General features: G+C 43.4%; 1 protein-coding gene across 19 annotated transcripts in view; it reads left to right on the top strand.

Moving 5' to 3' along the window:
- LOC119706209 overlaps positions 1-17850 on the top strand; it is a 346096-nt gene that overhangs the window by 320412 nt on the left and 7834 nt on the right. For 17 of the 19 annotated variants that reach the window (XR_005258447.1, XR_005258439.1, XR_005258441.1 and 14 more), the window contains 8 exons: positions 4342-4460; positions 5288-5341; positions 7721-7844; positions 8257-8383; positions 11808-12046; positions 12309-12636; positions 12997-13165; positions 13629-13866. The gene's annotated coding sequence lies outside the window, so the exon portion shown is untranslated. The remainder of the gene's footprint in view (positions 1-4341; positions 4461-5287; positions 5342-7720; positions 7845-8256; positions 8384-11807; positions 12047-12308; positions 12637-12996; positions 13166-13628; positions 13867-17850) is intronic. The other 2 variants (XR_005258437.1, XR_005258440.1) reach the window with 2 other exon arrangements.

Here is a 17850-nt window from a genome sequence, read left to right as displayed (position 1 = left end):
AAAAAAAAAAAAAAAAAAAAAAAGGCAGAATGCTATGATGCAAGTGGCTTCCAGAGCATGCTGCCTTAAACACAGATCAAAACAATACTCTTTGTTCTAAGTACCTGAGATGTAAACCAGTCACTAGGGGAAGGAAAAAACCAAACAAGTAGATTGAGGTAATAGCTTGGGGCAAGGGGAATTGAAGACAGAGAAAAATCAGTGGACTGTACAGTGCAGAGCTCTTTTAGGGCATTTTCTTATATCCTCTAAAATTTAAAGGCAGAACTTCATATGGTGGAAATAAGCATAGCTTTACTGAAGCTGATGAAGCTAAGCTATGGATCTGTTTCCAAATATATATTCCACTACTCTTAAAGAAGAAAATAGGAAAAAAGTAGCAGAAACACAGGAGACACAACAGTTCCATTGAATATGTGTCAGATTCTGAGTCCTGTAAATAGTATAATGCCAACCCTGTTCATTGGGAATTTTCCTATTTAGAATAACATGGTTTAGGATATGGTATAGGAATAATTATGGTAATATGAGGTGGACAGTTGGATTAGATGATCTTGAAGGTAATTAATTTTTTCTGCTGTCTTACCTTGGCCTGAAAAATGCCACAAATATTCCTCCTTTCCAGCCCAGTGGTTAAACAAGAGAGATTTCGAAGTGAAATATGAGGAGGAAAGAGCCTGAGTGTGCTGTAGCCCTCTCTGCCTCCATTTTGTACTGTGCTAGTAGAAATGCGCCTGCACCTTCCAGATCATAAAAATCCCTGGCAATGGGATGCTCATAAAACTTTCAGAGTGTGCTCAGATCAATTCTGAACCACCAGGATGTGATACTGAGATGAAGTGGCCCATCTCAACCACCATTACAGCCACTGAGACATTGATGTTGACACGGAACCAAAAATTTGTCACGACGCTGGGGAGGAGCAGGGATCACAGAGTGAGTGATACTGATCAAAGCAGATGAGAGTCAGGAATGTTTATCCAGGAGATGCAAACTCAGACACATACCTCGGTGATCTGAAGCCGTCAGAGTTAATATGCTGTCTATTAACATTTGTTCAAATACAGCACCTGTCAGAGCACGTAGAGGAAAAGGGTTTTTTAGGTCCATCTGACACGTGAAGAGTGAGATGTTGTCGAGGGGAGCTAACCCTGGGTGGCTGGCAGTGGGTGCTGTGTTTTTTGTGCACCTTGTCTTCTCCTAGGCACCAAACCCCAGAGGTTAATGCTCTTGGTGGACTTTGGTTTTACTCCAGTTTGACCATTTCTCACACTCTTAATAGCATTCAAATGTCTGCTGTGCTAATGCACGTGTCTTCTGGCATGGCTCTGCAAGGAAGGGGGATGCAATGCTTGTGGTTACTGGTTGTCTGCAGCAGAGGTGAGGGTGGAAAAACCAGAACTTTAATTTTTTTTTCCTGCATCCAGGGCTCTCTAGAGCTCACCACCCAGATGCACCCTCATGGATCAATGCTCACAGGAGAGAAGTGCAGCATCCTGGCAGCCCAGCACCCTCAAGCCCCTGTGCTGATCCTCTGCTGATGTTTGAGTACTGCATGTAACAGCCACCCCAGGAACACTTGCAATAGGTTCTATACTGAAGAAAATAGGTTTTTACCTCTCACTAGGTATTTAAAATGACATCCCATTATCAAGCAGCTGGGCACTCCCTGGGAAGATCTTTCATATCTGTTTCATATACAGGCTATCATAAGATGTTACTTGTATTATTGTGTGTCCTTAAGCAATAGGAAAGCAGAGAATTTATATTTTGGACAGTCCCCAATGTCATTGTTATTGTCCATGCCGTGGTTGCATATCTTCACCTGAACTTTGAAATCTCTCTGCATATCAGGCAGTTTCAGAGCAAACCCGTGTTCTTAATGAGTAAATGAAGTTACTGTTACTTAGTTTATTCTAAGTGTCGAACCCAGCATGGGATCTAACCTGGAACAGTCATCTCAAGAATATTGCAGTGGAAAGTAGAGCGTAGGATTTAACATTGGAAATTAGAAGTTGATCCTACTTCTTATACAAAATTGAGATTGACAAAATTGAGGTTTATCTACATAAACCTTTAAACAAAGATGTGGCTCTGAATCAAAATTAGGGAACTGGAGAAATGAAATTGAGGACTTTGTGCTCTTAAAGGAAACTTGCCCAGCAAGACTGTCAGCAGCGGAGAACTAAGCACAGACATTAATGGAGTCAGGTCTTTTTCTGGAGGTCAATTTTTAATAAATCAAGATTGTTTAAAAATTATAATTATTGATTAATTAAATTTATACTTGGAGCTTAGCCCTCTTAGTTTTGAAGAGTCTGTACACCCAGTTGGTATGAATGATGAACTGAAAGAAAGGAAAAAAAGTAATTATTTAATTAACTGCTATTCCAACTGGATCTAATGCTAGCAGTAGGTTTGGGTGTCTGTTCCCCACAAGTACGAGTAAAGGGGTTTTGCAAGACTGTCTCTGCAGTCAGATTCCATAAAGGAGACTGCCTGTATCTGACTATAAAGAAACTGAAAAAGGGCAAATCTGGGTTAGATATCAGGATGAAAGCCTTTGCTGTGAGGATGGTGAGGCACTAGTACACACTGCCCAGAGCAGTGCCCAAGGCCAGGCTGGACAGGGCTTGGAGCTACCTGGCACAGTGGAAGATGTCCCTGTCCATGGCAGTGTTTGGAACAAGATGAGCTTTAAGCTGCCTTCCAACCCAAACCATTCCATGATTCCATGAATAATATGTTCACCTCCAAAATGTGATCCTCAAAGGGCAGAGTAAGATTGTTTATAAGTGTATTATGGGTCCAAAAGTCCAACAGCAAAGTGTGCAAAGCTGAATTGCACAGCTGTACAGGCGATTTCTGGGCTTGGATGAATGTAGCTGGAAGTACCTGGACAGGGCTGAAGCCTGAAACAGCACAAAAGCAGGAGTCTCCATTTACCTAAACTGGAATTTGTAAGGTGGGAGCAGGCAGGATTGGGCCGTTTGCATGCAGGGGGGAACCAGCTGAAGAGGGAAAGGAGCAGCACCCAAGGCAATGTGGTGCCAAAGGCAGGGGGCTGGAGGTGAGTGAAATAAGAAACGAGGAGGCACCATGTTGGCATGAAGTGATACACTGTCACAGGCAGCTCCCAGGCTGATCCCACACTTAAAAATAGATTGACATCTATCCAGGAGATGAATTTGTTATTCTGTAACTACAGCATTTTCTATTATGTTTGATAAGGGAAAGAAGATTGCATCTTGGTCAGAAATATAAAAATTCGTCTCCTAGCAGGGGATAATAGCAGGAGAACAGGGGCAGATGAGAACTGCAGATTTAAAATAGTTCAGTGCAGTCTCTGGTAGGGAAGATAAGTTCAGTTCTGGGCTGAGATGTTGTCCCACACTCACAGCCAGGCCACCCCTGCAGGGTCCCACAGGCAGGGCCCTGCTCCCCTCCCCTCTGGAACTGCTCCTCTCGGGTCACTCTGGGCAATTCTTCTGGGAGTCAACTTGATCTTGCACAGAAAGTCACTAGGGGAAGAAAGACAGGGCCAGTGTGCCAGCAAGGCCCTGACCTAGGGGAAGTTTTGGGGTGGAATTAGTGTAAAAAAAGGTGTTGGCTCCCAAGGACAGGGGTGTGTGGGGGTGTGTTTGTCTGTTGGGGGTGCTGCAAGAAAGATGGAGAGACCTTATCTACAACAGCATGTAGTGCCAGGACAAGGGGGAATGGCTTCAAAATGAAGAGGTTTAGATTTGATATTGGGAAGATATTTATTCCTGTGAGGGTGCTGAGACCCTGGCACAGGCTGCCCAGAGAAGTTGTGGCTGCCCCATCCCTGGAAGTGTCCCAGGCCAGGTTGGACAGGGCTTGGAGCAGCCTGGGACAGTGGAAGGTGTCCCTGCCCATGGCAGGGGGTTGGACCAAGATGATCTTTTAAGGAACCTTCCAACCAAGGCCAGTCTATGACTCTATGAGCATACCCCAGACAGATGTGAAGAATGTATGCGCTGCCTGACTTCTACAATTGCACAGTAGGTAGTGCAAAAACCTTAACCCTGCAAAAAATCCAAACCTCTTTTGTTTCAGTGTGTAACTGTTGATCTAAAATGGGAGTTCTTGTTTTCTAATTCAAAAAGCTTAAAAGATCGTTCATTTTATATTAAAATGATAGCCTTTGCAAGAGACCTTCAATCTAATTAAAGCCAGGAGATTAGCATCCCTTAGAATATTTGCAAAGCCTGCAATGCGAAGTTAATGAAATGTGTACACTTTTACAAAGCTTTAATTTTTAATGAAATAATTCAGGACATGGACCTTGCTCCTCTGCCTTACCTACTTTGTCCAAAACAGGGGGTGTTTATAAACAATGCAGAGTTCTGGGCTGGAGGAGACAGAGGAGAGGATAATCTAAAGGCGTTGTGGTTGCTACTGCAAGCCTGTCTTTTGTCTCTTCTGTTCAGCCTGAGAGCGTGAGTATCCCGATTAATAGTAATAACTAAGAATATGATTTCAGAGTGGCAGTTATTTCTTAAGGCTATGTATATGTGTGTATATGTGTATATATGTGTGTATGTATAAATATATATATGTAGTGTATACTATATTGATGTATAAATACATGCATGTATAATAAATTAGATATACAACTGTATAAAATCACAATGACTGCTAAAGGGACCTTAAATAAAGAAAGTAAGGGAATATGTTGCAAGGGAATGTTTCCTATTTGAAGAAATGGGCTGAGCTCAGAGGCAGGGGAGCAGCCAGGGCTGGACCAGTCTGGTTCAGAGGGGATGACCAAAGGAAACCCTAAGCAATTCCAGCCTCTTTTCAGGTCAGGCTCTTCTAATGATGGCCCCACTCCTCTGTTATCGGTTGAGAAGGAAGAAAAGAGGGAAAAAGCTAAAGCACAGGGAAGAGCAAGCCCTGCTCAGAGTCACGGTTGCTCTCACAGTGTCAGGGGGCAGGGCATCCCCAGGGCCACGCACACCCTGTCCTGGGCTGATTTATAAACAGCCACTCCATTAGAGCTATTTACTGCATCTGCTTCTTTCACCCTTTCCTTTGCTGCCTCTCAGTTTTGCCACAGGAAAGATCTGGCTGTTGCATTGAAAATAGTAATTCTTTTATAGAGCCACCCCCCTACTTTATATTATGTTTACTGGATCCTTCTGAAACCTAAATGTTAGAATATCCTAATCTTGCTCTACATTTTAAAGCTGAAAGATGAACGTGTTGTTTAATGAAATCCACAACACTACAGGAATAGTAACCATTGTGTTTCTTCATTTCAAAGAACGGCTGAAATCTAACATCTGGTGTAACTGTACAAACCTGACCTTAGGTCACAGTAAGTATTGTATTGTTGATGATGGATACGCTTTTTTCATTACCATGCTGTCTCCATTCTTTCAGCATCCATGCTGTGAATCCCCAGTTATAGCCAGGACTATTGATAAATACTGATTTTTAAAATACAAATTTTTTTTTCCACTTTTAAGCATGCATTGTACAATATTTTCTTTTTAAATAGCTCTTCCAGTTTGTTGTCAACAATATGCTATTATTTGAGCAAACTTTTCTGCATGATAGCTCTAACACACAAGGATCAAGGATTCTGTGTCTGAAGACGCTGCTATGATCCTGAAAGAACAGTGTCACAAGAAGGTGATCCTCTGCCTCTAATGCCTTCCCCTGTACTTTCCTCTTTGGATGATGGTTTCCTTAAAGCCCTTGCAGAACCAGGGTTTTAAGGTTTAAATTGGGAAGCAGATGTGGACACCTGTGAATGTGTCTTTGCACATCATTGTCTCAAGGTTTCAGCCCCTGTGCAGGAAATGAGGCCCTGCACTGTCCTGTGTGATTGATGTCCATTATTCCCAAGACCTGGGGTAATTCCCACTGGGTCAGTGACTGCGCAGGAGCAGTGCTGTAACCAGTGCTCGCAGCAAGCCAGTGAAGTACCAGTCAAGAAAAGATGTTGCCCTCATAGGGGTATCTAGGGTATCTACCCCCAGAACTTTTCCATTTTTTGCAGCTCTCAAAGAGCATCACAAGACTCTTAGCACCAGAGCTTTAATTTCCACCCCCCCCTAAAGCTGTGCAAACACAAACCTCTTTTCCAATCCTTTGGGCAGCAGATGCCCAGGCTCATTCAGACTTGACTCTTTTGGATGGAAATCCTGACTGGGGTTGCTGGATGTACTATCAGCAAAGGAGAAATGTGTCCTATCCTAATCCTTAGGTTATAATGCACATGCTGTGTTCTTGCTAGGTACTAATATTCCTTCATGATATGAATGCATCATGCAGTGGAGGTAAAACCAAATATCCTTGGCTCATCCTCATGCTCCCTGAAATCCTTACATTTTCACTGACCCAGCAGTAACCAGCATGGAAGGCATGGCTTCTACACTTTTAAGAAACATCTATTCACTTCAGTTCTGCCAAAGCTAAATACATTTATAGATTTGTTCGTAATTATTTTTAGAGTAGAATTCTGTTTGTTTGACAATATCTGAAAAATTAAATACCTGGGGCAACATTTCTGAGTGCAGCTGGTACATTGGAAACATGGGGAAATACTTGCTGTAATTGTGAGGGTTTTATTTAATGGCTCTGAAGGCAGAGTTAACTCATTCAGTGAGGACGGGCTGTTTGATGGGCTGGTGGTGCTGCCCTCTCTGTCACAAGCTGCCAGCCCTGTCCTGACAGGTCTGTGCTTCCCGGGAACAAGGAGCAGAGTCAACCTTTGGGACCTGTTGGGGTGAGTCCAGCACAGGCACCACATTGGTTATAGGGATGGAGCAGCTCTGCTGTGAGGAAGGGCTGAGAGAATTGGGATGGTTCACCCTGGAAAAAAAAAGACTCTGGGGTCACCTAATTTTGGCCTTCAGTACCTGGAGGGAGCTACAACAAAGATGGAGAGAGACTATTTACATTGGCCTGGAGTGACAAGACAAGGAGTAATGGCTTCAGACTGATGGACAGTAGGTTTGGATTAGATATTAGGAAGAAATGCTTCCCCTGTGAGGGTGGTGAGGCCCTGGCACAGGTTGCCCAGAGAAGCTGTGGCTGCTCAACTTCTGGAAGTGTTGAAGGCCAAGCTGGACAGGGCTTGGAACAATCTGGGATAGTGGAAAGTGTCCTGGCAGAAGCCTGGTGCCAGGTTTCTGTGCCACGAGGGTGCAGAAGCTCTGGACCTGCCTAGCTGTGAACTGAAATGCATTGGCAGGACAATTAACAAATATTCTGTACTCTTCCCACCCATTCTGCACTTTCCATGACCTCTTCCTTTCGTCGGTACAAGTAAATTGAATTCAGCACATTTAAAGACCCTGTCTGGATCCATAACATTCATAACCATGCTGTAACCATGAATGAAAAGCTGAGGGAGAGTATGGTTTGTATCCAAGGGCTCTTTTGCTTTTTATATGTTTACATATACCAGCCAATGGTCAGCAAATAAGCACCATGGCTGGTAATGAAATGTTCAAACCATCTGTTTTAATCTGCAATTTAATTTCACTATAAAATATTAAAGTTGTTCCGATGGTTGGGTTGGTATGGCTGCTTTATATGAAAAGAATTGAGTATCCCAGAGCAATTACATTGCACCAAGCACATGCTGTGGATATTATATTCTGTATTGTTATTTTGTTCCATTAAAAATGCTTAAAAACCTTCTTAACATGGTATGACAGAGTTTTAGGCCTCTCTTTTTTGTTAGAAACAAGTAGCCAATGATGAGGACAAGTGTAGGAAGAAGATACTGGCAAAAGAATATTCTTCTTCATGATTCTTCAAGAGGAACAATGGAGCCATCTTCCAAGAGAGGTCGATGCCCAAGGCTGGTGAGTGCCTTACAAACAGGCAATGTTGCCATTGACAGGCTTTAACTTTTGGTCAGCACTGAAGTGGACTTGATGATCCTGGTAAGTCTCTTCCAACTGGATTTCCTCTGTTCTATCCAAAATAAATGTCTGTGGAAATGCTGAACTGATGGAACCAGAAAGTGGTTTTGACATTGCAGCTTTTGGAATCTGTAGCATCTTTGGAAAACTTTGCTACGTTTTCCACTGGCACTGCTTTCTGTTGTGGGATTTTAGAGAGCATTCCTTGAGGGGCTGGTGACAATTGTGCTCTGGGTTGTGGCCCCTCAGGTCTTGAAAATATCCAGGTTCAGGGATTCCACAACATAGCTGGACAACCCACTCCAGTGATTAATGGTCCTTACTGGGATTTTATTTTTTCTTCTCTCTCCAGATTGAACCTCTCTCATCCCAACCCCTCTGCCATGGGCAGGGACACTTTCCACTAGACCAGGCTGATCCAAGCCCCACCTGACCTGGCTTTGAATGCTTCCAGGATGGAGCAGCCACAGCTTCTCCAGGTAATCTGTGCCAAGTTCTCACCATCCTCACAGGTCAGAATTTCTTCCTAATTATTTCCACTTCTTCAGGGTCAGCACAGTGTGGTGCTGGGCAACCACCTTTCTTCTTTTCATCTGGCATGAACATTTCTGCTCATGTGTGCCTTGAAATACCAACATTTCCCACGTGACCTCAAAAATGCCCATCACTCTCGAGCAGCATCCCCTGCCATGGTGCCACCCTGCCTTGCTTCTGGGATCTGTCTGGGCTTCTTTGATGGCTGAGAGGGATAGAGGGAAATCTCAATGAGCTTGAATTGGCACTACTGGTGTAGCCAAAATACAGAGCCTTTCTCCATGTGCTGAGACATCAGGGAATGGTGAGAGGGACAGGCACATCCCCTGGGCAGAAACTCCCTGTCTCAGAGGCAGAAAGCATTGCAGCCCTGTGAACCTCATACTTTAGCTAATCCAGGGCCCTGCAGGGAGCTGGGGCTCACTAACTCAGCACTGTGGCATCCTGACACAACTCTATGGCTTCTGCAACCCAAGCCAGTATTTCTACCTGGTGATATGCTGTACTCCCTGATACATCTGATAAGCTGATATATCTGATAACCTGATAAATCTGCCTGGCCATGGTTTGCTTGGGGATCCCCACACAGGACAGGGAGAGGCAGGGATTGCACACAGCAGCTGCCCCTCACCCCTGGATGCTGCAGCAGTTGTTTTCCATTGCACCCATGGCCATGTGTCACCTGGTGTTATTTGGAGTGTGTGCCACTTGCAATGCCTTTTTCCTGAAAATAAGCTGGAAATTACTGATTCTTACTTTATACAGCCAGTATAAAAGCCCTAATGTCCTAATGAAGAGTCTCACTTAGCTAAATGCTTCATACAGCTGAGTAAAACAAAGAATTTTACTAGAGCTTAACCCAGTCGTTAATAAGCTTTTTAACCCTGACCTTTCAAATCAATGATCTACCACTGGTTTTACCTTTCAAGAAGGAATTCCATTTTCAAGTGATAAAACATATTTTGCACTCCTTACAATCTAATGATTATTCTCAGCGTTACTGGATATATGAGGCCATCAAACCATTAGAAGGTATAAAATGTATTAATGTACAGCATTCACGGCTACATTTGCTTTAGAGTCAATAAAAGGGAAACAATTTATAAAGGGCATTTATGCTCATTACGGAATATCGATAGATTGTTTCTCCCATCATTCCTGAAGTATGAAGGACTCCCCTCCATGATGGATAGGAGAGGATTTGCATAAGCTCTTTGCTTAAACTCCTCCAGCACTGAGCTGTGTGCAGGGGTCTGTGGCCAGGCTTTGGGCTGGAATGCGTGGGAGTACCTAGAAATTCTTCCTTTCCAGGGCACTGAGCATCTCAGTCTGGGAGGTTTTCACAGCAGCCATGTGAAGGTTCTGTAGACAACTACAGCACTTTCAGCACCAGGCAGGAATTGTCACAAGGCTGTGGGCAAACGGAATCAATGTTGGAAAAGAAAGGAATTTGTTTGTGAGGAAGGGCAGGGCTGGAGCACACAAATGAAGGGAGAGCTTTGCTGAGCACCTTCATAAGCAGGGAGAGGGACTTTTTGACACATAAGGGGAAAAAAAGGGAGAGGTATAACAGGGAGGGTAGAGGATGCTGTAGGAGCACTGTAGCTGTAGCTAGAGGCAGAAATTTCATAGTCTATCCTACTGAATAACAACTGCAGAAATATAATAACTATGAGGAGTCGAGTGATTAAGGCACTGGCCTGAGTCTCAGCAGACCTGGATTCGGTTCCTGGCTGTTTTCAGATTTCTGTCTGACTTTTGGCAAGCCTCTTCAACTCTCTGCGCCTTGGTTTCCCATCTGTTAAAGAGGAATAATAATATTTCCTTTCTTTCCTGTCTATTCCAGCAGCAATCTCTTCTGGGCAGGCACTGTCTCTCTCATGGCGTGTACAGCACTTTGCTCTTGGATTTTGATACCTGCCCTAAAGCAGAAAATAGGGATGGGGAGCACCATGCCATGGAAGCCCACTTATTAGCAATTTCCTGTTACTAAGGGTCTAAAAGGTGTGCTACAATTTGTTAAATAGAGTTCTTAATATCAGTTCTTCCAGGACAAAAGAAAAAATATCAATCAGTAAATTAGAGAAGGAAAGTGATTCACATCTCTATTAAGATTTTTAAGTCTAAATGTATTTTCTGAAGTAGAAATATTCCAGTTTGAAAGAACAGAGAAAACATTAGCCATGGCACAAAAGCAGAGTGCTGGCCTTCTCCATTTCTTGTCTTGCTCCTTTACACGTCTGGCTGCTCGATATGGACTGACCTTTCCAGCATTTCTCAGTGACAAGACATCTTCTTGAGGCACATAGTGGCTTCCTGACATGCACGTGCTCCTGCCCATCTGGCAGGGAGACGTTGTGCCCACTCAGTGGCACACACAGCCTGCAAGGGAGACTGGGTAATATCAGTGGCAGAGCACTGGTTGAAGAGAACAACCAGTAAATATATAAAATTAAATCTCAGCTGCAGAGGCTTTCTGGTAATAAGCAATCCCAATTAGAAATGCAAATGTCACTGAAAGGGAGCGTGTCTGTTGACAGTAGACTTTGAGGAAAGCTTTGGGTTTAGTGCTAGTAAATTAATCTTTAATTATGAGCACACCTCACTTCTGAAAGAGGTGCCCTGCACTCACTGAACTGACAGCATGTGAAAGTTTCAGGCTGCTGCTTTCTTCTGTCAAATGGAACATCACACCTCAAAAGAGCAGAGGAGAGCCTTGTTGGCTGCTTGTGGACATAGTGCTCTGTGAGCTGGGGCTGGCCAGTCTCATTGACCCTCCAAACAGCCAGGAGTCACCAACCCCTCAAAAACATTGGTCTTAAAACATTCTGTCTCACGTGCTCTTGATAAATATAAATATCTAGATGAAGAATTATCAAAGTTTGGGAAAGAAATATAGTCCTTGCTGCTGCAGTTCTCTCCTTCCCTGGCTGGGTTGCCTGCCCTCCGTGCAGAGCACACTTTGCTGGCAGAGGGAGGACCACACCATGCTACAGCAAACCCTTCTCCAGGCCAGCCATGAGAGTGTTCAACACCTCCACTCCTGGGCTGGCTGGATTATTAAAACAACATTTCCACTTCCAAGTAAGTAAATAAATCTCACTGGCAAGTTTGTTTTGTGTCAGCCAACATCTTATCTCCCTGAAAACTGGGCTGGTGTCCTGCAAAGCTGAAAACTGAATAGTCTAAAACCTGAGTGCAACAGCCAAGAGATACACCAGATCCATCTTCTGAGGTAGCAGATACAGTGAAATAAGCAAACACGTTCTAGAAATCCTATTATTAAAGTTACAAAAACCATTTTGTTTCTTTAAGGTTGAAGTTATGAAACTTTGCTGTCATTTTCCCAGCAAGCTTTTGTTTTTTCAGCCTACAGATAAAAAGCTTCACCCCAAAAGCTTCAGCGCCCAAAAGAAACAAAGGTGCTGCAAACCCACCTCAAAAGGCCCAGAACACCTGGTTTCAGGCACAACAGGAAGATCAGAACATACCTTATCATAAATATGCATATGCGGCGCAGGAGCCCGCCACCTCCTTGGAGTGATGCCATAATTGACGGAACAAAGTACAACAAAACTTCACATCACTGGTGGATCAGAAGAACAGAGGTAACTGAAAGGCTAGAAAATTACAGGTTTACTGACATTTTGCTCAACCTTACCCATTCTTTATTGAAAAGAGATAATAACTATCTATAGGAGAGCTGTCTTAAGACTCCATTCATTCCTTTTCGCTAGCCCAGCTGAGAGGTGGTATAATATAAAGCACACCAGCATCTGGCATGTCATTTAATTACATCTTCAGCTTGCTGGGAAAATGTTGGAAGTGTCAAGGTAAGCAAACTATAAAAATATATTTTGCTTGCTACAGGAGAGCTGCTGAAATGGCAAGCAGAGGCCGGCTCCAGATATTACTCTGGGGCTGTGAGAGGAAGGTGATGCAGAGGAGTCGAATTCATGAACAATTAGCACCCTTTGATAAGACACCATCTGCTCCCAGCTGCCTGGCTCCAATTCCCCAACAGACACTTGGGAATTCCTCTCCAAATAAACCACTGGTGTAACAGGAAAACAGAACTGTCAGCTCCAGTGAAGTTGTGCCTCCTTGCATCAGCGCCGAGTGTGTCTCACTCTTTAACCAAGAAGGAAAAAACTGTGAAAGGCAGTAAAATGCCAGCAGCCACCACTGAAAGAGCCAGGTAGGTCTTGGTTTAGCTCATCCACCTGATGTGTGCTCTGCTCAACAGTGAGAGGCTGTTAGAGATCACTTACAGTAAGGATACAGGTGGACTGATGTACCTGTACTAGTGGGCACTTTTTAACTGTGACTTTTGCCCTGAGTTGATTCAATGGGCTCTTTTAAAGAGCACAAGCTGATCAGCAAACCAGTCGGGGGGTGTGTTTCCCTGCAGAAGGCCAGTGCTATCCTCCAGTAGCCAAGGAGAACCCCACAGCCTTGTGAAATAGCCAGCAGTGGAGGACTTCCAGTTTCTTGCCATGTCTGTGTTTCTACTCCACTATGCTTGTAAGAGAAAAAAAATTTAAATTTCTAATTTCAGACAGCAGAGCTGAGATTGCACTGTGGTTGAAGCATGACAGGAAGTTACATCCATCCCATGGTATGGAGAGCACTTGGCTGCATTTGGCTGAAGCTCTGCGAGCACCACTCCTGCAGCGCCATCCTTCACTCCTCGCCACGGCTGCTCTCAAGCCACTGCACATTAAAAGGTCAGTTCTCACTGTCACTCCTGTGAAATAAGATTGGCCTCTCCATCAACACTTCCTCTAGGCCTTGATGCTGTGCACACCAGGGACAGGAGCATTGAGGAGGGGGGGACTCAGCATCCTACCCCAGTCTGCACAGATATCCTCACTGCTTGTTAAACCAAAGATGACCCCTGAGCCTTTGACCCTGGGGGCTGGCCTTGTTACAAGTAATTGAAGTGAATGAAATAAATCACGGGCTTTTTTTCTTTGTTTATTGGGCGGGGTGGGAGGAAAGGAGAAGAAAGTTCAGCACCGAAATTAGTCACCTTGTTTTGTTCTTACTAATGGAAATTTCTCAGAAACCAAAATAAAGGGTGTCATATAAAAACCCGAAGAGCACAAAATTAGCTTGAACCCACATCCTAACTTTTAAACCCAGAGCATAAATGCAGGTGTCTGCAGCTGACCATGGTATTTCTTTCAGCTCATCTGAGGTATGAGTCACTTCCATCAAAAGAGGAGGATGCCTTGATCTGTGTGCGAGCGAGCTTTGGAGCAGCAGCTGTTGGAGCAAATACAAACGTCCATGCCAAGGATTGTAAGGATGGAGTTTATCTAATATGTAAAAAAAACACCTGCTGCAAATGAAAAATTACACCCACAACCACCTGAATAAGATAAGCAAATGATGGGGGAAATGAAGAGACAGATTTATTATTAATGTAAGTTGGAACTTTTGAACCAAACATCTCTTTTGCAATGGAACAGTAGGATGCACAAGGAAATAGCACTCCTTGCCCCAGACCTGCTCAGCCACATTTATTTTGCCTAAGTGATTTTCTTTTCTTTGCTGGTAGAGATGAAAACACTAACCCAAAGAAGATAATTAAAAGCTAAATGAAACCACATACAGCTGTGCTACTACATGGCTAATGAACATGCAAATATATACATATGACAAGGACATAATGCGGGCTGGCTGCCTTGAGTGGTTAGTGCAGATTTCCAAGAGCTGGAAATGCTATTGATTATAACTGAGCTAAACTTCCTGACTCCAGACTTCAAAGATCAGCCTCAATATAATCATCAGGCAGCATATGGGAGCGTGGCTGCAAGGAGCTGATGAATAATGGCTCGGGGGCCTGAATGTTTGCATGTAGGGTGGGAGATGTCCTGGAGATGTCCTCTGGGCTGTGGAGTGCAGGCTCCTTGGCAGCCAGGACCAGCACCACAGTATCCTCCTCAGCATCTTGGCACACTTGGTCCTGCTGACAATTAGGGTTTTGGAGGTATGGGTTTTAGCTGGGATATTTATTTTTCCTTTCCCACTTCGCTTGGCAAGAGGCTGATGTGTGGTGGAGACGTTTTTGGGAGAACCAGGGAGGGAGGTAACAGATACAAGGCAAAGCTTCTGGGGTGCTGCAAACAGAAGCACGAGCAGCATGGAAAGGCTGTCCTCTGAGGGTCTGCTGCCACGTCCACATGAAAGAAGACAAATCTGATTTCCCTTATCAATTAAAAACCACCCAGCTGAGAGTAACTCCCCAGCGCACACAGAGATGAGATGAGGAAGTCAGGGCTCAGTCCTGCACCAAGTTCTCCCACGGAAGGGACCTGGTCCCACTGCCACCTTGTGCCCCCTTTACTGGCCACGGCACCACTGTAATTTCCCCTGGGGATATCACAGAGACAGAGCAAAACTCTCTCCTCCTCCATGATGACCACAGAAAGGCCACACAGACTTGGGCATGGCCACAGGCAGGAGAGAAGCACGGAGGGGTAGAGCACGACCTTGGATGTGGGTGGAGATGACTGATCCACCAGGATGGCTGAGAGAAGGGGCACCTACCAAAAAAAGAAACCAAAGAAACCAAATTTGTGCAGAACACAATGGTTAGTGCATAAAAATTAATCAAGTACTACAATGACTTGCTTTATTCATAATACTTAATGGTCATGTAATAGGAGTTTTTATTCAGCAGTTAAAGTTCATAAGTGCAGGTTTTACATGTAGAAAGGTATTATGCTGATAGTTTAATTACACACCTTTCTGCACACCAAAGGAAATGGGTTATGCGGGTTTTGTAATTAAAGACGGACTTCTGAGGGGAAATGAACTTTGCAGTTAGCAACATAATATTTGATTTTTATCAGATGTTTTTGTTTTGAATTTGCCAGCGCTTGGTGGTGGTGTAAACAGGTGAGAGTGCTCCAGACCGCATGAGGTGTCAGGAGAAGCTTTGAAAATGCAGCAGAAAGTAGCCATATTTAAAAATAGCCAGAGTGAGCATGAGGTATAAACATCATGTGTTTGGAAAGCTCTCCAGACTCTGCCCATGCAATTATGCACAGTGTAAGTCTGTCCAGTACGTCTAGGAAACAGGGGGAAAAACCCAACCCAACAAGTAAGTGAAAAATAAACCCCGGTTCTTGCCAAAATAATAAAAAACTTCACTTTTTATTTCTCTGATTTTTGTTTTAAATTCATTTCATGGCCAGTGAATACAATTTTCCCCTCCTGCCTGCCTACAGAGGCAGCAAAGCCAAAAATGTGATGGATGTTTGTGCGAGCACGTTTGCTGTTGGAATACACAGGACCAATATTAAAGGCAAAGAGTGGCGTGAGCCACTGCCAGGTCACAGCCAGCTCCTGCCATTCCCCAATAACCATGTGGAAGTCTGTACTCAATAAGGTGGGGCTGGGGAGGTCTGCAGTGCCTGGGATTCCCCCTTTTCAAGTTCTAGCAGGCTTTATTTAGCATAACCTCATTCTTATATACATATCAAAGCACATTAAAAGGATATGTGGGAATATATATTTATTTATAGATATATATATTTATAGATATATTTATAGACATAAAATATTTATAAACTGCTAGGAGATATCAATTCATTTATAAACTACTAGGAGTAATCCATTTTTTTTTTACACAGCAAATAACACCTACAAGAATTTTTCTAAAAGTCTAAAATATTTCAAACATCACCAACTGCTCCTCCCCTTGTGTGATATAAACTGACAGGCTGAGGCTTTTATTGTGCCCAGCACAAATGAACATTAACTAGTGGGTTGAACACAAAAAAAAACCCCAACAAAACAAAACCAAAAAAAAAAAAAAAAAAGACCAAAAACAACAAAACCAAAGCCAAAAGAAGAAAACAAAAGACTTTCCAAAAACAATAAGCGAGGGCAAGGCCTGAAGTATTTTGAGCACGCCCTTTCCTTTCTGGCAGGACTGGGAGTGACTGCCCTGGATATTATGGTTTGTTGGTGAAGGTGGAGCCCAGGTGATGGCAGACAGTGCTGCCTGTGACAGGGTCCCTTGGCTGGCAGCAGCTCCTCGGGCACTCTGGACCCACCCACAACATCTGAATTCAGGCATTTCACAGCCAAGTACAGAGGAATGATTTAAAAATCCTTTTAACGGGTGTGGACACTCAACAAAAACAGGAATAGTTGTGTAAAGGGTGCATCCAAATATAACTGGACATTTTTTTGAATTTCCTTGGCTAACCGCATAAATTAATGACAATGAGAAAGAACTGTAACTGTTTTTCTCTAATTAAATCCATACATTTTGGCTCTACTCATCATCGTTAACGTACTGTTCAAAGTGCTGTTGCTGTATCTTTCAACCCTCAGCCTGCAATCAAGCCCTCGCTGCACTGTGGTGGATTTCAACCAGTCACTTGTTTAAAAATAGAAAGTGTTTTTTTTTTAAAAATAACAACTGACTGCCAACTGAATGCAAACAGGTAAAAATTAACATATGCAATTGTCAAGTGTCAGATTCAGCTCCTGAGCCCCCAAGATTTACATTGCCTGGTGAGGGGCTCAAAGCACTTTAAGGCTGTATTGCCCACAGGCTGAAGTTGTGCAAATGAATGTATATCCTTAATTTTTATTTAAGTTACAGTGTGCATTCTGTGTTGGTACCCATCATTTGCTCTTTATAATCTTCAAATGTCAACAAAATGTCCCGTAGTCCCAGAGGTAACAGCTCAGCCTCCACTGGGTAAATTCAGGGTGTACCCCAAGGTTTCAGAGAGATGCTTTCCATGATACCCATTCCTACCATTGGCACGAGTTCTCCACCCTTGCAACAGAGGATACTGCTCCTTTTTTATTTTTATTTTTTAAGTCTAACAAGGGTAATCATAACAGGATTAACAGACTTTTTACCCCCACCTCCATCTCATATCAAAGACTGCATTAGACCAGAGTTATGATTAGCTGTGTTTTTCCTGTGTATGGAATTGTATTAAAATTAATGCATGGCTCAGCCACATTTGCTACCCACTGTTCTGTTCTGTAAAGCCACTTCTCCCATGAAGGGCAGCCACGAGTAAAGGGAGAGCATCCAAATAAGTATTTTTTAAACATTTGAAAAGGAGAGACAAATAGCCCCATGCAATCACACCACCTTACCTCAAATACCCACTCAAAAGCGAGATAATTCCTTGCTGAAGAAGCCAAGCCTGGCTCCCTAAACCGGGAGGAATTGTGGTGCTGGTAAACTTGCAGAAATATTTTTACAATTTTATTAGAGGTTTTAATTCAGTGCTTTATCTACCTCTGTTAGTCTGCAAAATAGCTTTAAATATTCAAGTGGTAATTAATGAATCTTTTATGTTGCAAATCAAACATTTTCATCTGCGCTGTGGTACAGTGGCAGTGAGAAGGAGGGGTTTAAAGTGTAATT

This window comes from Motacilla alba, chromosome 12, assembly GCF_015832195.1.
Source record: "Motacilla alba alba isolate MOTALB_02 chromosome 12, Motacilla_alba_V1.0_pri, whole genome shotgun sequence".
NCBI lineage: Eukaryota > Metazoa > Chordata > Aves > Passeriformes > Motacillidae > Motacilla > Motacilla alba.
The sequence above is the reverse complement of the archived record's forward strand: the minus strand, read 5'-3'. Positions and strand labels throughout refer to the sequence as shown.